General features: G+C 35.5%; 1 pseudogene; it reads right to left on the reverse strand.

Moving 5' to 3' along the window:
* Positions 1 to 767: 767 nt before the first annotated feature.
* On the reverse strand, positions 768 to 20,695 carry LOC133791309 (auxin efflux carrier component 5-like; annotated as a pseudogene).
* Between the last annotated feature and the right edge of the window lie 5,571 nt (positions 20,696 to 26,266).

The raw sequence follows: 26,266 nt of genomic DNA on the forward strand, positions 1-26,266 counted from the left end.
AGAAATCAACATCTAGTTAAAGAGAATGAAGATCATTAAAATCTTAATTTTTACTTACAGCTGCCCACATATTCTGAAGTCAGAGCTCATATTTAGTCGTTTACTACATACAAATCGTAAAACTAGATATATAAAAATTAAATTACCGTATAAATGAAATAAAGCAGGAATAAAAATGTAATAACTTAATTAATAACGTAAATATGAAAGAATAATGTAAAAATTCGTATATGGGATAATTTCCCTTAATATAATTAGTAAAAAATTAGAAATATATAATATTATCATAATAATATTTTATAACATTTAAATTTATATTAATATAATTATTAAATATCTAGTTTTGTATTATATATTATTATAATAATGATATTTTATAATATTTGAATTTGAATTTAAATATATATTAATATAATTATTATACCAGTGGTCTTATATTAAATATTATTATAATAAATATATTTTATAATATTTGAATTTATATTAATATAATTAATAAATAATTATTTTTACTTAGTTTTAAAGATATATTCCATTAATTATTTAAAATATTCTTAACAAAACAAACTTAAAATAAAAAATTAGGGTTATGCACACTTTCTATTTAGAAGAGATATATAACATGATTTTGGAGCTGTGATGTTGTGCATGTAGATAATATATGGAACAAAAGCGTCAGCCTTTTGGTTAATTCATAATATTTTAAAATGGAATTTGACCAAATTAATTAACTATAAAAAACGCCAATGTATTACATCTAAACCGATTTAAAAAACTATTAGCACAGGAACAAACACCATCGTTCCAAAGATAACCCTGCAATAAAGAGTTATAATTATTAGTATACTTTTAATAAAGAAATAATTTGATTATTTATTTATGTTTAATTTGGGAATTAATATAGTTGTTTAAGCTAACTTACGCTGTGCCAATTACTTCTTCATGCAAACCATATTCTTTGGCAAAAATGAAAGATGCAATCGCTTGTGGTAGTGCTGACTGTAAAATAATAATATATATATAATTATATATCAATATGTATGTTATATATTCCAATGAAACAAAACATTATAAAGACATTAATCTATTCAAACTTATTAATATTAAATTAAATATTATACATACATCATGATAACACGAATGAAGTTAACGTAATCAAATAAATTACCAGTTTTATTTGAACCAAATTGAAATTAATTAAGTGTTAAATATAAAAGAACGGTTAAGGTGATACATGCAAAATTGCCATTTTCCCAAAATTTAGATTTTCTAGTCATAGGCCTGACAATTTATTGTAAAATGATTTTCTAGCCACACCATTCTTATTCTAAGCACAAGCACAAGCACAACACGTCACATCACATCACGAAAATATAGGGGCATAAATGCAACATGGTACAAAAAATATAAGTCTGAGCACAGCACAAAAATACGAATGGATCGATTAGCTTGAAAACACGACATGTATGCACGATTGTAAAAAGCTTGAAAGCACTGCACGCAAAAAGCCCAGATTAAGCCCATAAATATAAATTTTTTAATTAATTTATATATTTAGTTTTTAGATTTATAACAACATCATTTATATAACTCTTAGGTGTTCTTAACGAGACAATTGTTTTTATTCTTATTTAGGTTTATTATTAATTCGCATGTTTAGTTTTTAGATTTATACCAACATTATTTGTGTAACTCTTTTTTTTCTCACCAAGTTAGTGGTGCTTTTTATGAGACAATCATGCTTTTTATTCTTACTTATGTTTATCTGCAATTTAATTTTGATAAATGTGTAAATAAAAATATTAAACATGGACTTGAATTTAGGTCCATATAAGAAAATGGATCGGCTTGTTTAAAGCGTAGCATGACCTGAGACCCGACACGAATGGATCGTATCTACAGACTATGCTAGGCCTACCTTATCAAAATATGGGCCCCCGACTTATATTTTTGTACCGATTAACCCGGCCCAACTAATATTTTTGGGAGGCCCAAAAATACAGGTCCTTATTCACAGCTCTACCGAGCACACATTCTACACTGCACTTTGTAGAAAATAAAGGACACGTGTCTAAAATGGCAATTTTGCTAGTAGTTTGTAAATATGTGCCTCCCCGTCACTTAAAAACTAATATATATATTTAATAAATCAATTTTATGTTTATTATGTTATGTTTATCATTAAAAAGTTTATTTTTTTTATTATGGTAGAGGGATACATATTACTCACAACAGTATAATAAAAGTGGAATTATCTAACTTATAATAAAAATAACAATACAGTAAAAAGAATAATGAAGTCAAAACTTTTCACCACTTTCAAGTTTCAATCTCTCTTTCCCCTATAATCTAGCAAAAAGACAAAATAAGGATATATATCTATGTATATATAATCTATATATATATATATAAAGGAGAGCTCCAAAGAGATGATGTCCCACTCTAAAATTACTCCAAACTATTTTTTCTATTTTCTCCTTAAATCTAATTTTTTTTATTCATTTTTATTAATAAGGAGATGATGTGTCATTCTAAAATTACTCCAAACTATTTTTTTCTATATTCTCCTTTAATCTAATTTTTTTATTTATTTTTATTAATAATTATTTAAACTTTATTTTTTTAGATATTTAAATAAGATATTTTTTTGAATTAAATACCTAATCTATATATATCTCTATATCTATATATATATATATATAAAGGAGAGCTTCAAGGAGATTATGTGGCACTCTAAAATTACTCCAAACTATATTTTTTATTTTCTCCTTTAATCTAATTTTTTTATTCATTTTTATTATTAATAACTATTTTTTCCTTTAATCTAATTTTTTTATTCATTTTTATTATTAATTATTTAAACTTTATTTTTTTAAATATTTAATTAAGATATTTTTTTAATATCTATATAAAGGAGAGCTTCAAGGAGATGATGTGACACTCTAAACTTACTCCAAATTATTTTTTCTATTTTCTCCTTAAATCTAATTTTTTTATTCATTTTTATTATTAATTATTTAAACTTTATTTTTTTAATACAAAAACTACATTAAACGTTTTTTTAAAATATTTTTTGAATTAAATACCTAATAAACTAACAAAAAATAAAATAATAAAAAAACTACAAATATATACTACATAATATACTAATAAAATAAAAATTTTGAAGCCGTATATAAAAAATCATATGGTGTAATGATATATAGTTAGTTTGGAAAAAACATAGACACTCTATTATGTTAATCTATATCTATATATTATGAGTAATCTATATATAATAATAAATAAATAAATAATCTATCTATTTTTATTTATAACCTGTTGACAAAATACGAGATCCAAATGTCAATTTTTAACAATAAATTATCTAAATGAGTAAACACAAGGTCCAGGAGTTAATTTTAAAAAAATAAAGGGTCCAAACGGGTAATCGGCTAAAATAACCCTTAAGTAAAACATAAATTATATATATTTATATAATTTACTTTCTATAAAGATTTTTTAACACTTTGAATAAATACATAGTCCAAAGGTTAGATTTTAAAAATAAAGAGTTAAAATGAGTAATCGGCCAAAATATTGTGTTCAGATAACAAATCTATCTATTCCTATTTTTAACATTTTGACAAAACTTGAGGTCCACAAGTTAATTTTTAAAAATAAAAGTCCTAATGGGTAATCGGCTAAAATACAAGGTTCAAAATGATATGAACCCTTACAAAAAACATAAATTATATATAATTTAATTTTTATAAATAATTTTTAACCTTTTGAATAAATATATGGTCCAAATGTTAAATTATAAAAATAAATAGTCAAAATGAGTAATCGGCCAAAATACAATGTTCAAATAATCGATATATCCAATCCTATATTTAACCTTTTGACAAAACACGAGTTCTAAAAGTTAATTTTTAAAACTAAAGGGTTCAAACGGGTAATCGTCCAAAATAAGTCTTACACAAAACATAAATCTCCATATACATAATTTAGATTGTTTATAAAAAAAATTACATAAAGCGTATAATAATGATAATAATAATAAAAAATAAAAGCACATGCACAACAAATTTTTTGAACTTTGTTTTCGGTATTTTAATTATTCAGAATTTTTCAAAAACTTGCAAGAAGTTTGATATACAATGGACACTATTATGAAAAAAAATTGTGGTCAATACGCCCTCACGTGTCCATATAAAGAATATGTTGTAAGAGTAGGGTGAAAAAAAATCCATATCGTAGCAATCTCCTAAAAGTATTTTAAAATATATATATTTTGTAATAATTACAAAAGACTGCGCGAAGCGCGGTTATGTTTTCTAGTAAGGATATAATTATGGAACTCTTCGTATACAAAATATAAATGACCACTTGGTTATTCCTTTATTTATATATATATATATTTATAGTAGAGAAGATATATATGAAGGTTATATTTTAAAATATTATATAATTATACATATATATATATATATATACCTGCTGGCAATGATAGCCCATAAGAGGCCAATACAAACAGCATATGAGTTGGGATTTATATGTTGGATTAAAAATTCTATTACCGGCACATATGTATTAATGTATGATACTATTATAAAGTTTGATGCAAAAATAAAGTGACCAATTATGTTATAAGTATCATAGGTATTAAAATGTCATGGAAATAATGTGTAGATACCATAAGTTGTATTTATAATTTGATGAGGGGCTAAATTATAAATATCTAAAATTAATTTAATAATCAGATTATTATTTAAATATGTAGTGGTCTCCAAAAAACGCATTCTTTCGTATTCTTTTCTTCCCCATCACAGAGAAATACACAGAGAAAGAAAGTGATTTTCTTGGAAGATCAATTGCCTTGATTCAATCTCCGTCATTCTTCTTGCAATCTCCATCAATGGTTTCAGGTTAGTGCTTCCGCTATTATGTTCATTTTTTAATTAATTTAGTAAAGGTTTTATAGAAACATGTTTTAGGATTTATCATTTATTCACTTTCAGTAACACGATTAAGTTCTGGGAAATTGGGTTTAATATTACTGTTGAATACTGTGTTACTGTAAGTGTAATTTTGTAATCCTAACAAATGGTACCAGAGCCATCTTTGCTAGATTATTGAAGATTTGAAGTTTTTGTTCAAAGAAATTTGGAGATTTTCTGAAGAAAATTATTAAAGATTTGATTTTGTCGATCAAAATTTTGTTTACGTTTTTGTTTACGATTAAGTTTAAGTTTTTTTTTATTTTATATATATAATTTTATATTTATATATATAAAGACTGAATCGTATAAACAGAAACTGATTTTTGTTTAACAGTTTTTTTTTTTTACATGAATATATATATTATAAAAAAAAACATGAACCCGACGAAGTGACTTCTCGGGCTGCCTACGTGCTTATATATATATTCATGGAGGCTATATAGATGCTTATTTTGTATATCTTTGATTATAGCCATTATCATTTATTATATATATAATAAAATTAATAATACAGTAACAATTAAATTTATATTTGGTTTTGGATTATATCAAAAATATCTATATTTTAAATTAATTAAATTTAAACAAAATATCACCAAAGTGATCTCTTTTGTGTAGATTAATTTAATTAAAATATCTAGATAGTTATGTGTATGTAATTCATGCATTTATTAGTTGACCCAAAGGTAAGCTAATATTTGGCAGAGTTTCATGCATATTTGTAGTGATAAATATGTAGCAATTATAATGTTTTTTTATGTAAATATTATGTTTATTCAAAGATTGACATATTGTTTAACATGATTTATTGTTAATATTTGATTGCTACAACAAGAGTACCGCTTACAATTAATATTACTGTCTAAAAACTTGATATTAATGTTGTGTTTGGTATCTTGAGATGAGATTAACCATTATTTGAATTTGTTTGTTTTATATGGATTCTTATGTGGGCTTGTTTTGTTATTTTGTATATTATGTTCAGCTAGTTTATCTAACCCTGCCACAATAACTGCCAACATTAACTCTATTCTCATGCTTAATGGGACAAATTTCAAGGATTGGAAAGGGAAATTACTTGTAAATCTTGGTTGCATGGAATTAGATTATGCATTAAGGCAAGAACAACCTTCACCTCTCACTGCAGAAAGCACTCCTGACGAAAAATTGGATTTTGAGAGGTGGGACCGTTCTAATCGCATGAATCTAATGATCATGCAACAATGTATTCCAGAAGCCTTTAGGGGCACTAAATCTGAAGAGATCACTAAGGCCAAGGATTTCCTCGATGCAATTGAAAAACGTTTCGCTAGAAATGATAAGGCTGAAATGACTTCACTTCTGGCGTCCTTGATGTCCATGAAGTATAAGGGTCGAGGAAATGTTAGGGAGTACATTATGGAAATGTACCAAATTGCTTCAAAACTTAAGGCACTTAAGATCGAGCTTTCTGAGGATTTTCTTGTTCTTATGGTTTTGGTATCTCTTCCTGCACATTTTAATCAGTTCAAAGTCAGTTATAACTGTCAAAGGGAGAAATGGACTCTAAACGAGCTCATTTCTCATTGTGTGCAAGAGGAAGAAAGGTTGAAGCAAGATAAAACTGAAAGTGCTCACTTGGCCAGTGCCTCTAAGGATAAGGGCAAGAAAAGAAAGCATGAGAATGAAGCTACTAAGGGTCTAGTGCAAAAGAAACAACATAAGGAGCCAACAGGTTGTTTCTTTTGTGGCAAGACTGGACATGTGAAGAAGGAATGTACAAAATATCACGCATGGCGTGCAAAGAAAGGGTTGCCTGAGCTACCGAAAGCCAAGTGATAGTGAAAGACACGTCTTTGTGGGCGATGGACAATCGGTAGAAGTTGAAGCTATTGGGCATTTTAGGTTGTTATTAGGAACTGGTTTTTATTTGGATTTAAAAGACACTTTTGTTGTACCGTCTTTTAGACAGAATTTAGTTTCTGTTTCATTATTGGACAAATTTGGATATTGTTGTTCTTTTGGAAACAATCAATTTAGTTTGTCTTTAAATTCAAATGTTGTTGGAACTGGTTACTTGAATGCTTATGACAACCTTTATTTGCTAGAAACAATTGCATCCTATAATGAAACCTTGCATGTGGAATCACGTGGTACTAAATGCAAATTAAATAAGGAAAATTCAGCCTCATTATGGCATAAGCGCTTAGGTCATATCTCAAAAGGTAGAGTTGAGCATCTTGTGGCTGATGGCATTTTAGAGTCTCTTGACTTCACAAACTTTGATGTTTGTGTCAATTGTATCAAGGGAAAACAGACCAAAACTAAGAAATTAGGTGCCAACAGATCTACAGATGTCTTAGAATTGATTCATACAGATATTTGTGGGCCATTCCCTACAGCATCATGGAATGGTCAACAATATTTCATATCATTCATAGACGATTACTCACGTTATGGGTACCTATATCTCATTCATGAAAAGTCACAGTCTCTGGATGTGTTCAAAGCTTATAAAGCGGAAGTTGAGAATCAACTCAACAAAAGGATTAAAAACGTCAGATCCGATCGTGGTGGTGAGTACTACGGTAGATATGATGGCTCAGGCGAACAACGTCCAGGACCGTTTGCTAAATTCCTAGAGGAATGCGGTATTGTCCCACAGTACACCATGCCAGGATCACCTAGCATGAATGGTGTAGCTGAAAGACGCAATAGGACTCTTAAGGATATGGTAAGGAGCATGATTGTTCATTCTACCTCACCTGAGTCTCTTTGGGGGGAAGCATTAAAGACAGCAGCTTACATTCTGAACAGAGTACCAACTAAAGTAGTTGCAAAAACACCTTATGAGCTTTGGACAGGCCAAAAGCCTAGTTTAAAGCATTTTCACATTTGGGGATGTCCAGCTGAGGCAAGGCCTTATAGGCCACATGAAAAGAAATTGGACTCCAAAACAGTGAGCAGTGCAACGCCCCAAACTCTAGGGACCGTTACGGTGTGCCTTGGAAACGGTGCTAAACTCGCTAATCGAGTCATTTGGCCAAAAACGTGATCTAGGTATGATTAGCGATTTAGGGATGAAACATTTTGGTTAAGATGTAACGTTTCACTAGAACGTTTAATATATACCTTGGGATCCCAAAAATAAAGTTTCAGAGTTTATTACAGAAAATATTTACAGCAGGCCGTTCTAAGCGGCAAAACAGGGTTCAACCCTAGTTCCACTTTAAACCTCGGCCGTGGCGGACGAGCAGCTGCATATGTACACGTCATCACCTAAGCTCTCCAACTCAAGGATGGTCCAGCTTCCTCTTGCCTTTACCTGCACCACGTAGCACCCGTGAGCCAAAGCCCATCAAGAAAACACAATAAAGCGTGACATAGTCTTAACAACGATCATAATAACCATTCAGGACTATCAGTCCAAGCAAATAGGTGACAATAGCCAAAAGTCACAATAATGAGCATCGCTCCTTCTAGCCATGTGACGATAGGGTCACCAGGGCTTAACTGACAAGTGATCCTTTCATAAGTTTGATTAGGACAGGTGCATGGTGAATGGTCACCAACATAACCTTCCTCCCGACCCTAGAGTCGTGCAATGGACAGCGTCCCTTGGCCATGTGACAAACAGTCACCGGGGTCATATACCTTGGCCATAAACATCTGGTCATAGACCAGGCAAGCGCTTATAGTTCTCATTGACCTTCCGGTCGGTCCAGCATCAATACCCCATATGAGTCATTCAATGCCGACCTCAATTAGATCTAATCTTTAATCGGCCCGGCGTTCACAACGCACTGCCACTTCTGACCCTTGGGTCGGTAAAGCACGACCAGTGCTCAGCCCGTGGTGAACTTAACTACTAAGTCACAGCCTCACAGACTGTTCTGACACAATTAGGACCATGCACAACCACAGAGGCTCAAGCTCTGAACAATATCATACCCAGTATACAAAACATGTCCTAATCACATATTTCTCATGCATCATATGCAGTATATCCAGCAATCCAACATGCACCAATAACAGCCATGCACGTCACGTTTAAAAGTCAACTAACATGCACCAAGAACAGCCATGCACGTCACGTTTAAAAGTCAACTAACATGCACCAAGAACAGCCATGCATGTCATACATAGTAATCAACCGACATGCATCATAATAGCCATTCATGTCACATATACACAGGGTGCAGTTTTCTTACCTCAATGTCGAGCTAGAACGATTAGAAGAACAACCCTTGAGAACGATCAACCTTTAGTCCTTTAGCGGTCACCTAGTCATAACCAAATATAAGGTATCATCAATAAAAATGATAACTGAGGGTTCCCAAACCAAATCCCAGCCCTCGAGACATCAAAGACTACCCAGCCGGGTACTAGGTCCAACCCCGAGGCCTAAGGTTTGAATCCCCAAGCTAAAAACCACATTTTGGCAAAATTGGCCTTAAGGGCCACGGCCCTCCCCTGCTGCGCCGCGGCACGCCTTCAAACAGAAAGGCTCCCCCCTGCCAGACGCCAAGGGCCGCGGCGCTCAGCCCAGACTAGGCAAAAACCAGCACGCGAACTCAGAATTTGCCCCTGCGTTTTCCCTTAGAACCAGCCCCTCAAATTAGCCCAAAACCTCTTCCAAACACTCATTCAAACCCCTAGACATCACCCATAACCTCCCCACATCAAAACCCTATCTTATCATCCATCAAAACCCCTTTGAATCCAAACTTTTAGTAAGAAATCAAAGCAAAAAAACCAAAGAAGAAAACAGAGTATCACCTGAGTTCAAAGGCTAAAACTCACCTCAAACACAGCTTTGAATCCCCTTTGATGGTTGTTACAAGTTCCCTAGCTGCCACCTTTAATCCCCTAGCTCAACACCTCCATTTGAGCTCTCAAAATTCAAAGAAAGGTGAGGGAGGAAGCTTGTACGGGATGGAAGGGAGAAGGAGAGGATAGGCTCTGTTTTTAATATCAATCTACAGCCTTTATGTCATATATATCCTTAGGGTCAAAAGACCAAAATACCCCTAGGTCTTCTAAAGCTTCCAAAGCCACTTCAAGGGTAATTTTGGCACATTCCACTAATCCCGTTAATCATAATTAACGCTTCCCAATTCCCGCTAATCTCAATATTCCCAAATACCAATAAATCATATCCCATTACCCTTTAATTCCCGGTAATGCTCTAATCATTAAATTCACCCCGAGACTCACCCCGAGTTCCGAACTTAAACCCGTTATGACCAGACCAAACACTTACATCCCATGACCGTCTCACGTTGAATAGCTTGAACCAATCCACCTTATAATGTGGCTATATTAATTAATCACAATCATGCACCCAAAATATACAATTACGCCCACAGTGGCCAAATTACCAAAATACCCTCACAATAATAAATTCTCCCATATGCATGCATTCACCATCATATAATAATATAATTCAAGTAAATATGCATATAATCATTAAATATTATAATAAATCAATTATGGCCCTCCCGGCCTCCTAATCAAGGTCTTAAACCCTATTAGGAAATTTGGGGCATTACAACTATCCCTTCCTTACAGAAATTTCGTCCTCGAAATTTACTCAACAACTCGGAACTGGAGTTCCACTTACAAGATATAAATTTCCTTAAGTCATTTCCTGACTTCAGTATTTCGATAGCCTTACCTTAACCCAAGGTACATTCTGCTCAATAGAACCTCATTACTTATGTCACAATCTGAATTGGCTATCCCTTGCCGGAACACTTAACCTAACATTCAGATTCTCATAACCCAACTCATAAGTTCCTCCGGCCCATGCCCACTGCATGGAAGCACATAACTCACTGTATACAACTACCAGTGCCAAAAGCAACACTAATTCAGAGTCACCCTGCTCAGACCCATTCAGGATCCAAGTGCTGAAAGAAATTAGGACTTAACTTACCTTAATTCCTTACCCCTTCTCCATGGTGATACTTTAGAGAAGATACATTCTCCTACTTGGAATTCCACATTCCTCCTATCCAGTTTAATAATATTTCCCATTTATTCCAAGAAGTGATCATCCAAGATTCAAACTCCAGCAATCTCATAACTCCCCTGAACCACCTCAGGATTCAGACACAAACATATATTTTTCCTCACTTATCTAATAAGATGTTCCTGCAGTCATAATTGGATAACCCTCTCTCTCTGATTTGCCACCAGTCTGAGAATAACAATCTGCACTGAGTTCCATTTGCATACTCATCGCCTTCCTAACCCTTCCATAACCTGGAAGTCACAATAAAGTCTTCATCTGATAAGCTAGACCTTGAGTTCATGAAGGCTCTTTATCCTTCTCACAAGGAAACTCAAATATTGACCAGCTGTACTATTCACCTATCTTTACTGGTATAATAAACCCACTTGGACTACCAGTCCAAAATGACTTAATACCCATTTCATACCGATCCATCAATCTGGGAATCACACCGCAGAACTCATCGCGATGCTCGCTCATTCCCACTATAAAATAACCAAAGGCTGTAATGGCCTTGCTGTTTCCTGATATACTGTTTTGACCTGCTAACAGGTAAGAGCTTTACACATGCCTTATTATATGTCCCTTCTTCTCAAGCCATCACTATAAAATGTCCATATTATGCTACCCTTTCACAATGCCTGAATGAAATAAATAAAAGAACAGCATGAGATTCATCCAGAATCTCTCAGTTAATCTTAGTGTCCATCGAATCCTAGGTCCGATCTCTATATCACCATAAATTCATGTCTGTCACTTGACAACCTTTAGCTAGTCCAGCTAAAGCTTACCATTCAATCTTGCCCATCTGTGGCTCACTTAACCATCTTTCCTGTTATCTTTCTTGAGATGATAATCTCAAACAATAAACTGGCCACCTGGCCCGCCAGAAACTCTACTCCAGTCCTGGTCAAATTCTTAAATCAACATGTTGCATAGGCAATCACTCCCCTCTATCACTAGGATGTCATAACAACCACTACTAACTGATCTTGGTCTATAAAGACCCATCACTTTCTTCCCAAGGCACCTGAAACATCTTTACTAACCATGGACACTCTTGTCCCCAAGGCATTCTTCACTCTTGGCAATTCTCCACAGAGAAAAACACCACTATTCCATCGTCCGAGACGATCATAAGTCTCATTCAAGTCTACCCTTGAAAACACTATTCATCTGGTTCACAAACACTTAGTATCAAACCAATTCTCAAGATATACTCAACACCCGCAGTGCTCCAATCTGATACCAGCTCAATCCACCTTAAAGGATTCCATCTTACCCAGCAACTAACTCATTAATTCTTATAACCCCACTGAGCCACTCGAAACAGTGCTTACACCTGATTCCATCTCTGGTACTAAACCAATCACCATTCTAATCTTCTTTTAATAAAAAGAAGGCCTGACAGACTACCTGGAAACACATTTAAAAAAAAACCCACAGACTAATTCAGTCTGTCCTGATCTCATTAATACAATCTAGGTGGTATTCACCACACTGGCTAAGAGTTCCATGCATCTCCCTGCACAAACTCCAGCCCCCACATCCGGTATCATAAACATATCAAATCCAGGCACAGTGCCAATTTTCACAAGACTTTCCGCTTACAAGCTCAAGAATTGCTATACTTTTCTTGCCATTTAAAGTTGTCCCACAATTACTTAACCGATCCACACCCTGGATCAACCATAGTCAGTCATAACTAACTCATGAAACCAACGATAAGTCCTTGCCATAACTCAACTTATCTCTCAAGTTGCCAATACCGCATTACTTTTCCCATCACAATATAACCATGTGATCTACATATACCATCAATGCACCCTTCTCCATATACACACTAACAAAAGAATAACATGGCGCCAAGGCTAAACAGCATAATTCACAGCTCAGAACTAGAAAACTGACCTGTCATCCCCGAGGAACTAGTCTCTGTCTTTGACTCTGACTGCCCTGAAACAAACACTTGAGTTGGAATCAAGCTGTCTATCCCCCTTTGCTCACGCTCTGTCCCTCGACTTGGGCAATCCTTCTTAAAATGCCCAACCTTTCTACATATGAAGCACGCCTTCGCTCGGCATTCTCCCAAATGATGCCTCTTGCACCGAGTGCACTCTGGGTAAGGCTTCCAACTTTTCTTCTTGCTTGCTCCAATAAGTGGAGGTACCACTATCTGGGCTCCATGTTCTCTAGCACCCTGCTGCCCAACTACTATACTCTCAACAGCAAGAGCCTTCTCAACCATCTGAGCATAGGTAGAAACTTCATACACTGGGGCAACTCTAATGCCCTGAGCTATTCCAGGATTTAACCCCTGAATAAATCTTTCCTTCCGAGCCACATCTGTGGGTACCATATCTAAGGCAAACTTGGCCAACTCATCAAATTTAGTAACATACTCGGTCACTGACGCATTACCCTGAGCAAGACTCAGAAACTCATTCACCTTAGCAGTCTTAGCCACATCACAGTAATACTTCTCATTAAATAGCTGCCTAAACTCTTTCCAGTCCATCACAGCTGTGTCTCGTGTCTGGGATACTACCTCCCACCATGTCCAGGCATCATCCCGCAATACACATGTAGCACAGATCACTCTATCGTGACCCACCAGTCCCATACTATCAAGAATGGAGCTGATCATGCCCATCCATTGCTCAGCTCTGAATGGATCTAGGCCTCCCTAAAAAATTGGAGGATAAAACTTCAGGAATCTTCCACAGAGAAATTCCCATCTGTTCTCAACCCTAGGCTGAGCTGAAACTGATGCCACCCCTGGCATAGGAAAGGAAGAGGTACCACCCAACAGACTCCGCTGTTGCTTCAAATACCTGATCTCTTCTTCCTGCCTCTGCAATCTTAATTGCAAGTCTGTAAGCGTCTGCTGAACATTCAAAGATGCAGACGAAGAACCGATACCCTGGCTGTAACTCCCAGCCCCTGTATAACTATCACCAGGCCTCATAATCTGCCTTGAATAAACCTGCTGATTAATTCTGCAGTCAATAACTTGACCTGTTAGTCACAATAACCATATCAAGGGCTTTCTCCCACGGGATAAATCTTACCACACCACAATCATAAACCACTTGCAGTGCTGCAAACATGCCCATGGCATTCATACATACTCATAACTCCTGCTCTTCCAATACTCAGACCATGCTTCTAACCCCAGCATGCAATAACACAATTATATATTCACAGAGCAGGTAATTATATGATCACAGTCATATATACATATATATTCACGGAGCATATAATCATATAATCAAGAGCCAGGCTCTATCAGAATCTCATGCTCCCTAATACAATGTGCAGGTAAAGCATTCACATGTTATTTAAACAACTATACACATAGCTACAGAAATATTTACCATTCCTTGAGTGAAGCTGTCTTCAGTGATGAGTGTACATGCCCAGCTTGTTTTCAGGAACCATAAACCTTGGCTCGCTCTGATACCAAGTTGCAACGCCCCAAACTCCAGGGACCGTTACGGTGTGCCTTGTAAACAGTGCTAAACTCGCTAATCGAGTCATTTGGCCAAAAACGTGATCTAGGTATGATTAGCGATTTAGGGATGAAACATTTTGGTTAAGATGTAACGTTTCACTAGAACGTTTAATATATACCTTGGGATCCCGAAAATAAAGTTTCAGAGTTTATTACAGAAAATATTTACAGCAGGCCGTTCTAAGCGGCAAAACAGGGTTCAACCCTAGTTCCACTTTAAACCTCGGCCGTGGCGGACGAGCAGCTGCATATGTACACGTCATCACCTAAGCTCTCCAACTCAAGGATGGTCCAGCTTCCTCTTGCCTTTACCTGCACCACGTAGCACCTGTGAGCCAAAGCCCAGCAAGAAAACACAATAAAGCATGACATAGTCTTAACAACGATCATAATAACCATTCAGGACTATCAGTCCAAGAAAATAGGTGACAATAGCCAAAAGTCACAATAATGAGCATCGCTCCTTCTAGCCATGTGACGATAGGGTCACCAGGGCTTAACTGACAAGTGATCCATTCATAAGTTTGATTAGGACAGGTGCATGGTGAATGGTCACCAACATAACCTTCCTCCCGACCCTAGAGTCGTGCAATGGACAGCGTCCCTTGGCCATGTGACAAACAGTCACCGGGGTCATATACCTTGGCCATAAACATCTGGTCATAGACCAGGCAAGCGCTTATAGTTCTCATTGACCTTCCGGTCGGTCCAGCATCAATACCCCATATGAGTCATTCAATGCCGACCTCGATTAGATCTAATCTTTAATCGGCCCGGCGTTCACAACGCACTGCCACTTCTGACCCTTGGGTCGGTAAAGCACGACCAGTGCTCAGCCCGTGGTGAACTTAACTAATAAGTCACAGCCTCACAGATTGTTCTGACACTATTGTCGATTCTAACTAATAAGTCAGCGCCATACACAGGTAAGCCATGCCACCAAACATATATCACATGTCCAATATCCATAAACAAGGTATTTACCATGCTTACTAACAGATACCAGCACAATTAGGACCATGCACAACCACAGAGGCTCAAGCTCTGAACAATATCATACCCAGTATACAAAACATGTCCTAATCACATATTTCTCATGCATCATATGCAGTATATCCAGCAATCCAACATGCACCAATAACAGCCATGCACGTCACGTTTAAAAGTCAACTAACATGCACCAAGAACAGCCATGCACGTCACGTTTAAAAGTCAACTAACATGCACCAAGAACAGCCATGCATGTCATACATAGTAATCAACCGACATGCATCATAATAGCCATTCATGTCACATATACACAGGGTGCAGTTTTCTTACCTCAATGTCGAGCTAGAACGATTAGAAGAACAACCCTTGAGAACGATCAACCTTTAGTCCTTTAGCGGTCACCTAGTCATAACCAAATATAAGGTATCATCAATAAAAATGATAACTGAGGGTTCCCAAACCAAATCCCAGCCCTCGAGACATCAAAGACTACCCAGCCGGGGACTAGGTCCAACCCCGAGGCCTAAGGTTTGAATCCCCAAGCTAAAAACCACATTTTGGCAAAATTGGCCTTAAGGGCCGCGGCCCTCCCCTGCTGCGCCGCGACGTGCCTTCAAACAGAAAGGCTCCCCCCTGCCAGACGCCAAGGGCCGCGGCACACCACAGCTGCACCGCGGCGCTCAGTCCAGACTAGGCAAAAACCAGCACGCGAACTCAGAATTTGCCCCTGCGTTTTCCCTTAGAACCAGCCCCTCAAATTAGCCCAAAACCTCTTCCAAACACTCATTCAAACCCCTAGACATCACCCATAACCTCCTCACATCAAAACCCTATCTTATCATCCATCAAAACCCCTTTGAATCCAAACTTTTAGTAAGAAATCAAAGCTGAAAAACCAAAGAAGAAAACAGAGTATCACCTGAGTTCAAAGGCTAAAACTCACCTCAAACACAGTTTTGAATCCCCTTTGATGGTTGTTACAGGTTCCCTAGCTGCCACCTTTAATCCCCTAGCTCAACACCTCCATTTGAGCTCTCAAAATTCAAAGAAAGGTGAGGGAGGAAGCTTGTACGGGATGGAAGGGAGAAGGAGAGGATAGGCTCTGTTTTTAATATCAATCTACAGCCTTTATTTCATATATATCCTTAGGGTCAAAAGACCAAAATACCTCTAGGTCTTCTAAAGCTTCCAAAGCCACTTCAAGGGTAATTTTGGCACATTCCACTAATCCCGTTAATCATAATTAACGCTTCCCAATTCCCGCTAATCTCAATATTCCCAAATACCAATAAATCATATCCCATTACCCTTTAATTCCCGGTAATGCTCTAATCATCAAATTCACCCCCGAGACTCACCCTGAGCCCCGAACTTAAACCCGTTATGATCAGACCGAACACTTACATCCCATGACCGTCTCACGTCGAATAGCTCGAACCAATCCACCTTATAATGTGGCTATATTAATTAATCACAATCATGCACCCAAAATATACAATTACGCCCACAGTGGCCAAATTACCAAAATACCCTCACAATAATAAATTCTCCCATATGCATGCATTCACCATCATATAATAATATAATTCACGTAAATATGCATATAATCATTAAATATTATAATAAATCAATTATGGCCCTCCCGGCCTCCTAATCAAGGTCTTAAACCCTATTAGGAAATTTGGGGCATTACAAGCAGCTACTTTATTGGTTATTCTGAGCGATCTAGGGGCTATAAGTTTTATGATCCCACACTTAAAAATATTTTTGAGACGGGTACTGCAACATTTTTCGAGGATGTTGAGTTTGGGGAGAGAAATAAGGTTAGAGATATTTCTTTTGAAGAGGAATTGGATTCAAACCCAATTTCTGCTATCACTTTTGACAATATTCAGGTTCCTACACCTATCATTGATCAGAAAGTGAATATGGAACCTCAACAAACCCCAAATGAAAATGAGGTAATTGCTCTAGAAGAACAAACTCAACAACCTCAAGAACTGGTGCCATTAAGGAGGTCCGTGAGAGAAAGGAGAAGTGCTATTTCAGATGATTATATTGTATTTCTCCAAGAACATGAGGATGACAATGGATTGGTGAAAGATGGCCTAATCAACTTTCATCAGGCCATAAAAAGTTCTAACTCTCAAAAGTGGATGGATGCCATGAATGAGGAGTACAAGTCCATGCAAGACAATAAAGTTTGGGAACTTGTCCCATTACCAGAAGGTGCAAAACCAATTGGTTGTAAATGGATATTTAAAACCAAGAGGGATGCAAATGGTAATGTAAAGAGGTATAAAGCACGTCTTGTAGCAAAATGCTATACTAAAAAAGAAGGTATCGATTTTACTGAGACTTTCTCTCCAGTTTCATCGAAAGACTCTTTTAGGACAATTATGGCACTTGTTGCTCATCTCGATCTTGAGTTACATCAGATGGATGTTAAGACAACATTTCTCAATGGCGACATTGATGAGACAATTTATATGGTGCAACCAGAAAACTTTGTGTCAGGAGACCCAAAGAACATGGTTTGCAAATTGACAAAATCTATCTATGGACTCAAGCAAGCTTCTCGCCAATGGTATCACAAGTTTCATCAAGTAATTATCTCATTTGGTTTTGAGATGAATGTTGTTGACGATTGTGTATATCATAAGTTCAGTGGGAGTAAATATATATTCTTGGTTCTATATGTCGATGACATATTGGTTGCCACTAATGATATAGGCTTATTGCATGAAACCAAGAGATTTCTATCTAAGCATTTTGAGATGAAAGATCTTGGGGATGCTTCTTTTGTATTAGGAATTCAGATACATCGAGACCGTTCTCGGGGTATTCTTGGATTATCACAAAAAGGCTATATCGATAAAGTGCTTAAAAGATTTGGCATGCAAGATTGTAGACCAGGTGATACCCCTGTTGCTAAAGGAGACAAATTCAGTCTTAGTCAATGCCCTAAATGTCACCTTGAAATTCAAGAAATGCAAAAGATTCTGTATGCATCAGTTGTTGGGAGTCTAATGTATGCTCAAGTATGTACGCGTCCAGATATAGCGTATATTGTTGGCATGTTAGGTAGATATTTAAGCAATCCTGGTATGGACCATTGGATAGCAGCCAAGAGGGTTATGAGATATCTCCAGAGAACAAAACATTATATGCTCACATATAGGAAATCAGATCGTTTGGAGGTTGTAGGGTATTCTGATTCTGATTTCGCTGGGTGCTAAGACAGCAGAAAGTCTACATCAGCTTATATTTATCTGTTAGCTGGAGGAGCTATATCCTGGAAAAGTGTTAAACAAACACTTGTAGCTTCTTCCACAATGGTGGCAGAATTTGTAGCATACTATGAGGCATCAAATCATGGAATATGGCTACGTAACTTTGTCACTGGGCTGCGCATTTTGGAGAATGTAGAAAGACCACTCAAGTTATTTTGTGACAATAATTCAGCAGTGTTGTATTCCAACAACAATAGGAGCTCATCAAAGTCAAAGCATATTGACATAAAGTTCCTAGTTGTGAAAGAGAGAGTACAGAGTGGACAGATATCCATAGAGCACATTGGGACAAACTCCATGATAGCGGATCCGCTCACAAAGGGATTGCCACCCAAGGTCTTTCATGAGCATACTACTCGTTTGAGTGTTGTATTGTTTGAGGATATCATGATTTAGTGGGAGTTTGTATTTTATTTGTTTTATATTTGCTTCAGATATTTATGTATTTAGTTATTTTCTTATCAGAATGAAGTATTCAGTTTATTCACTCTGTTTTGTCATGTTTGATTCTGACCTCACTAAAGTTTAAGTAGGACCAGTTGGAAATAGGCATGTTTGGTTCACATGGCATGTAATTTCCATGCTACACATCCATGATTGATCTATGTCATTTGACTGTATTTGTATATGTGACCATTGATGGGTTTAGTCATGATTAATATGACAAAGACCGCTTTGATCCTATACGGATATGGCTGATGGACAAGATTGTTAAAGAATATCTTTATATGATAGCAAATTTTGAGCTCATAAAGTTGCCCAAGTGGGAGATTGTTGGATTAAAAATCCTATTATGGGCACATATGTATTAATGTATGATGCTATTATAAAGTTTGATACAAAAATAAAGTGACCAATTATGTTATAAGTATCATAGGCATTAAAATGTCATGGAAATAATGTGTAGATACCATAAGTTGTATTTATAATTTGATGAGGGGCCAAATTATAAATATTCAAAATTAATTTAACAATCAGATTATTATTTAAATAGGTAGTGGTCCCCAAGAAACGCATTCTTTCGTATTCTCTTCTTCCCCATCACAGAGAAATACACAGAGAAAGAAAGTGATTTTCTTGGAAGATCAATTGCCTTGATTCAATCTCCATCATTCTTCTTGCAATCTCCATCAATGGCTTCAGGTTAGTGCTTCCGCTATTATGTTCATTTTTTAATTAATTTAGTAAAGGTTTTATAGAAACATGTTTTAGGATTTATCATTTATTCACTTTCAGTAACACGATTAAGTTCTGAGAAATTGGGTTTAATACTACTGTTGAATACTGTGTTACTGTAAGTGTAATTTTGTAATCCTAACATTATAGCCAACTTCAACCCCACAACCTTGATCAATGTCCAGTAAGAGTGTCGATCCACAAACTCCTTCTCGGCGTTTATTTCCAAATCCTTTGTAGCAGACTACTCATTATCTAACCCCGCCAGACGATAACACTCGAGCACAATCAAAACAAGGGTCATCCAAATTATGGATTGTACGACCCAAGATTGAACGACAATATCAACACCTATTTGACCATACGTGGCTTTCATCAGAGGCACTCCAACAACAAGAGAATTGGTCAGAGTGCACAGAGAAAAGCTTGTTATGGGCCAACCATAGGCATAGCTCCCTTTCCTACTCATCTTGGCCCAAAAGGCTAACACCACCACGTTGATCACCTTCGATATAGCGTCGGCGCCTATGAAGCGGTAGTTCCACTCGAAAGGGTCTGCGTGGGTTGTCAAATCGAAAGTGTAGAGAGGAAGAGTGATGAAACAAGCGAAACGATTGATACCACCACCCTGCTCAGGACTGAAAATCTTCCACCATTTCACTGAGCCATAACCTAATATTAAGGCCACGTACAGTGGAGCCATGGCTTCCACCACCTTGTAACCATCTTCCCACTTTATCATTTTTATTACGAGAATATGTAGTTTGTTGTATTATTTAATGCTGTATTTATACTTGTTTCTTCTTTTTTTCTTCTGGATTTTATATATATATATATATAAATAAATGCTAGATAAAAATAACTTATGTTTCCTTATTTTTATTTATAGAATCTATTAATTATATTTATTAAATTTGTATAATTATCATATAAATTTTAAATAATTAAACAATATTATATATAAAAAATGACATAAACGTATTAAATAAAAACATTGCTTATAATTTTTTTTATATATAACATGATAATTTTTTAAAACATAAATAATAATTAAAATTATATGTATTATATATTATTACTATAATGATATTTTATAATATTTAAATTTATATTATATAAGTATTAAATATTTATTTTTGTATTAAATATTATTATTATTATAATAATAATAATAATATTTGAATTCATATTTATATAATTAATAAAAAATTAAGATTATGTATTATTATCATAATAATATATAAATTTATATTAATATAATTGTAAAATATCTAGTTTTATATTATATATTATTATAATAATGAGATTTTATAATTTTATATTAAATATTATTATAATAATGATATTTTATAATATTTGAATTTATATTAATATAATTGATAAATTTTTATTTTTAAGTTAATTATAAAAGTATATTTTATTAAATATTTAGAATATTCCGTTAAATTTAATCAAACTAACAGTTAAAATAAAAAAAAAATATTATCTACACACTTATAATATAAAAGAAATATATATATTTTTAAAAAGTTTGGATATTTATTCATTCTTGAATTTGAATTATTTTTTATCCGACATGCTTGATGAATTTGAATCGATGATATGATTTTGATCAAATGGGATAATATAGAGATTTTTTTTAATATAAATGTGTATTTTTTATTATTTATACGGTCTAATTTTTTTTTCTCCAAAAGTATAACTTTATTATTTTAAAAATATGTTCTTCATAATTTTTTTGTTTGGTTGTGAAAAGTTGATATTATTGAAAAAGGTTGAATACAAAAAAGAGTTAATGTTCTATTAAAACCGTTGATGTGTCAATTCTTTAAAAACAATTGATATTGAATAAAGACTAAATATCGGCATCACATCAATAAAAAGCATAACAAAAACTAAAATGTAATATCAACCAAACTTCCCAATTTACTAATAAAATACTATAGGAAAAATATCTGGTGCACCAAAAAAGGACACACCACTGCATTCATTCTGTAGTTGTTTATTTTTTTGTTTCAGAACTATATTCCGCGTAAATGTTTTGTATAGTTGTATATATTGTAGCTATTTAGAGTATTCTGTAAATTTTGTAGGAAATTCTGAATAATTTATAGTGAGAAAAATAATGGTCTAATAGTTTGTTGCACTCGTGACTGTTTTTTTTATGCGCATGGAAAGTAGCTTATTTGAACATTATTTTTGGCACTGTAAATTATTCGAAATTTCTTGAAAATTTGTAGGATGATCTAAATAACTACAATATACACAATCATAAAAACAAATTGTTCCGAAAATTCTTACCGAGCCAAAAACTTAAGACGGGTGCACCAGCATGCCTTTTTTTAGAGTGTGCACCGAAGAACTTCCCAATAATATAAATGGTTAATAACACTTGGGGTCCCAAGCTTTACTACTTGTATCACTTAGGTCCCTAACCTTTTTTTGTAGCCACTAGATCCCCAACTTTTATATATTTTGGCTCACATAGGTCATCAATATTATATTTTATTAAATAAAACTTAATTTATAAGGGTAAAGTGAGTTTTTTAACAAAAATATGTTACACCCATTTATTTTTTCTTTTTAACCAAATTAATTATTGCCAAATATATTGTTTTAGTAATAAATTAACCTAAATATTCTTATCAAATTTTAAAAATTTATTTTCTATTATACCTCTAAAATATTTAATATTATTTATATATTAATTAGTTTATAATTTTTAATAAAAAAAATTTACATACTTTAAATTTTAGAAGCATTAAATTTATTAAGGGTACTTCTATTTATAACATAGTTTTTAACAATTTTTGAGGAGTTTAAATAAAAATGTGTGTAGTGAGAAAAAAAAAATGTTAAATATAGCATCATCCTTAATAAACTTCATGCTTCTAAAATTTAAAATATGTAATTTTTTTTATTATTATTTCTTTATATTTCAAGATAATATTTAAGTCAATTACCAAAATTATATATTCGGAATAATTAATTAAATAATAAGGGTTTAAAGAGAAAAAAATAGGTGCTATGTGTTTTTTTGTTAAAATTATATCTTACATTTATAAATTAGAATTTAGAATAAATAGCATTTTTTTCGTCCAAACTATTACCACTGTCTGATTGTGCCCCTCGAATTGTTCACGTTGTTAAAAATTTCCCCCGAACTATTCACGTTACTGAGTTGTAGGACTTCTGTTACTTTATGTCCCATGTGGCTAACAGAGAGCAGATTTAGAATTTTGCCACATCAATACCACGTGTATAATTCTAATTAAATATTTAATTTAAAAATTAATAATATTAAAATAATTAGATAAAAATTAAAATGAATTTAAAGAATAAAAATATTGGCCATCAGCACTTAAAAGAAAATGAAAACTATTACCTAGCTGATACCCTATTTCTCTCTCTCCCATCTTATTTCCTATCTTGGAACCCTAGCAGCCACCATACCCACCTCCGACCACCATTCTATGTCGCCATAACCAATAGAGCTCCAAGCCTAGCGTACCCAAGACCCCTCACCTAACCCCCACGAACCCAAGCTTCGTGAGAGCCCACCCCAGAAATTGTTGCCTTCCCCAAACCCACGCCTCCTCTTGAACCCATCTCCATGAACTTCGAGACCCCAAGATCCATCCGCGACTTCATGCCCAGCCTCTCGCACAGGTGTGCGAGCCCAGTCGAGGCACCCACGTGATTGGAGGCGCGCACGTCCTCAAGCCCAACATCAAGAACCTAGTCGCAAGCCTTTACGATCCCAAATGTGAAGCACCTAGTTGCAAGCCTCTACAAACCCAGATGTGAAGCACCGCACCCAGTCGCAAGCCTCTGCGAACCTAGTCGAAAACACCTAGTCGCAAAGCTTCTTGTTTACTTGAATCTGAGTTTGGATTTGAGTTTTTTGTTTGAATATGAGCTTGAAGATGAAGAATATTGTTGACGCCATTTTTCGTCAACAGTGAAATAAGAGCACGAAAACAATAATCAGTTATGACCAATAAAAATATGATAATACAAATAAGATTTTTTACGTGGTTCAGCAGTTAAATCTGCCTAGTCCACGAGTCTTTTTTATTAAGACTTAAGATTATCTCTGAAAATCCTTCAAGGATGAATTCTCCAGAGTTTTCTCTCCAGATCACAAAAGTTCGGTCCCTTTACAATGGTGCATGACCTCTCTATTTATAGAGAAGATTTCAGAATACTATCCCACATATTTCGGGAAGTTATTCTGTATATGCAAATAAATTAAATGGCATTAAAAGCCAGCAATCCTATATACAAGGAAACGTCCCCTGAAGATCAGGGGGCGTATAACTGATTAAATAATATCCCTTGATTATAGGGAATTTATAACAATTAAAGTAGACCGCGTCTCTCATTGATGATTCATAAAGATATTCAAAGTTATTATCTCATATTGCCAAGGCCCTATTCACCCAGGTTTCTCATTAACTTTCGAGCTGTAGCATCTTCCCGAGGCTACATGACTTCAAGCTCATATGCGCGTCAGGCTCGGAGCCCTGATCCGAGGCCATCCCGAGAATAGACGTACCTCGGGGTCTGTCTTTCGAGCTTGTGAGGATCTTCGAGGCTATCATCTTCGAAGTCGTCTCTGCTTCGCCGGCTCGATGCTTAAATTTCGGACATGTTCCAGACTTTACGAGTTCATTTATTACGAAGCCATCTTTCAAGGTCACAATCTTTATGGCTCAAAATCTGGGTGTAACATTTTGCCCCCTCAAAAGTATTTGTTCGAATCCTATGAGAAGGAAACTTTTGAACTACTTTCTTCAGGAACTGCACCGTCACATACTTGAAAATGAACACGTGTCAATTGGGTATTGCTTATTCAGGGTATTCAAGTACCTTGGAAATCTGCCCACGATCGTTCGTCTGCCACCTTTCTGGTACCATCATATCATTAATCCCTATCCATTGGATTTTACAAGGGTTTTGTTCGATGGCTTAGATTAATCCCCTTTTACCATCTATATATATTAGACCCCAGTCATTATCTTCCTTTTATTTTGCACTCATCAGAAGAAGGAAAAGAAACAAAACCAGAAACTATCCCTGAGGACTTCTTGCTTGTGCATGTTTTCTCAGCCGAAGAAACAGAGGACCGTCAGTTTGTTCGAGACCGTGTGCTCATACCTGCAGCCTCTCCTTTAATCGACGATTTCTCTGCAATCGCCATCCTTGTGTAAGTATCTGCTGTCTCTTCATTTTTCATTATGCCAGTTTCTGTCTATGTTGTTCTTGTTATTTCTGGGAATGCACTAGTCTATTTTCTTAGTATGATACGCTAGGAAATTTTTGACCGATAGGCTTTCGCGTTTAAGTCTCCATACTAGGTTTAAACCACTGGTTCCAAATCCAGTTTTGGTGTAAAACAAGATCTCTTTTTTCTGGGTTTCAAAATTTTAAAAGACATACCTTGCACACCAAGATATCGGGTAAAAAATCTTGGTTTTAAAGAACGCACGATTCCCAAGATTAACCTTTCTGAATAACCGCCACCCTTTTTTCCTGATATTTCGGGATTTTCAAAAAAATTTATCCACTCTCCTCCTTTTCCTCGTAGAGTACACGTTCCGACTCTTTAATCGGGTTTTTAGCATCAAGCTCATTTCATACTCAAGCGTCCTTCGAGCTTGTCTTGTCAAGCTCGCATTTCTTGAGCCCTTGCATGCATAGCCCTCACCATTTTTTCTTTCTCGCTAGATGTCACAGAATTTGGAAAGACGGTGGGGGTCGTTGCAGGCAATCCCTTACTCGCCAAAAACCCCGAGCCCAGAGTCACTGTTTGCTCGGAATCAACGTTTGATTCGTGAATACGATCTCGCACGCGAGCAAGAGGAAACCCGAGCTCACTATCGCCGCCAAATTATCGAGGTCATAGAGAAGAAGAGGAGAACACTTCGGGAGGCTCTTTATCCAGAATCTAATTCAGGACCTAGGCCGATCCCCCTCGACCCCGAATTAAAAGTCACCATCGCGTATAGTCCAGGAGAACTCCAATTTTCACTGATGGGGGAGCCTTCTACCTCGCAGCCGAGGAGAGAATTCTTTGAGGCCGAGCACTACTGGAGCTCGGTCACCTCAATAAATCAGGTGACTGATATCCTGGCCTTCCATGGTCTTAGGTTGTCCAGCTCCTTAAGGTGTCTTGCTCCAACCTCTAGTGAACGAAGCTGCTATGCTCCAGGGACTGGAAACCCTGACAATAGGCTGAGGTATGCGGCATGGAGCCAGGAACACATGAAGGCGGGAGCGCTACTGCCTTTGAAGTCCTTCTTCAAGGACT

The sequence above is a fragment of the Humulus lupulus genome, chromosome 7 (assembly GCF_963169125.1).
Source record: "Humulus lupulus chromosome 7, drHumLupu1.1, whole genome shotgun sequence".
In the NCBI taxonomy this organism is placed as follows: domain Eukaryota; kingdom Viridiplantae; phylum Streptophyta; class Magnoliopsida; order Rosales; family Cannabaceae; genus Humulus; species Humulus lupulus.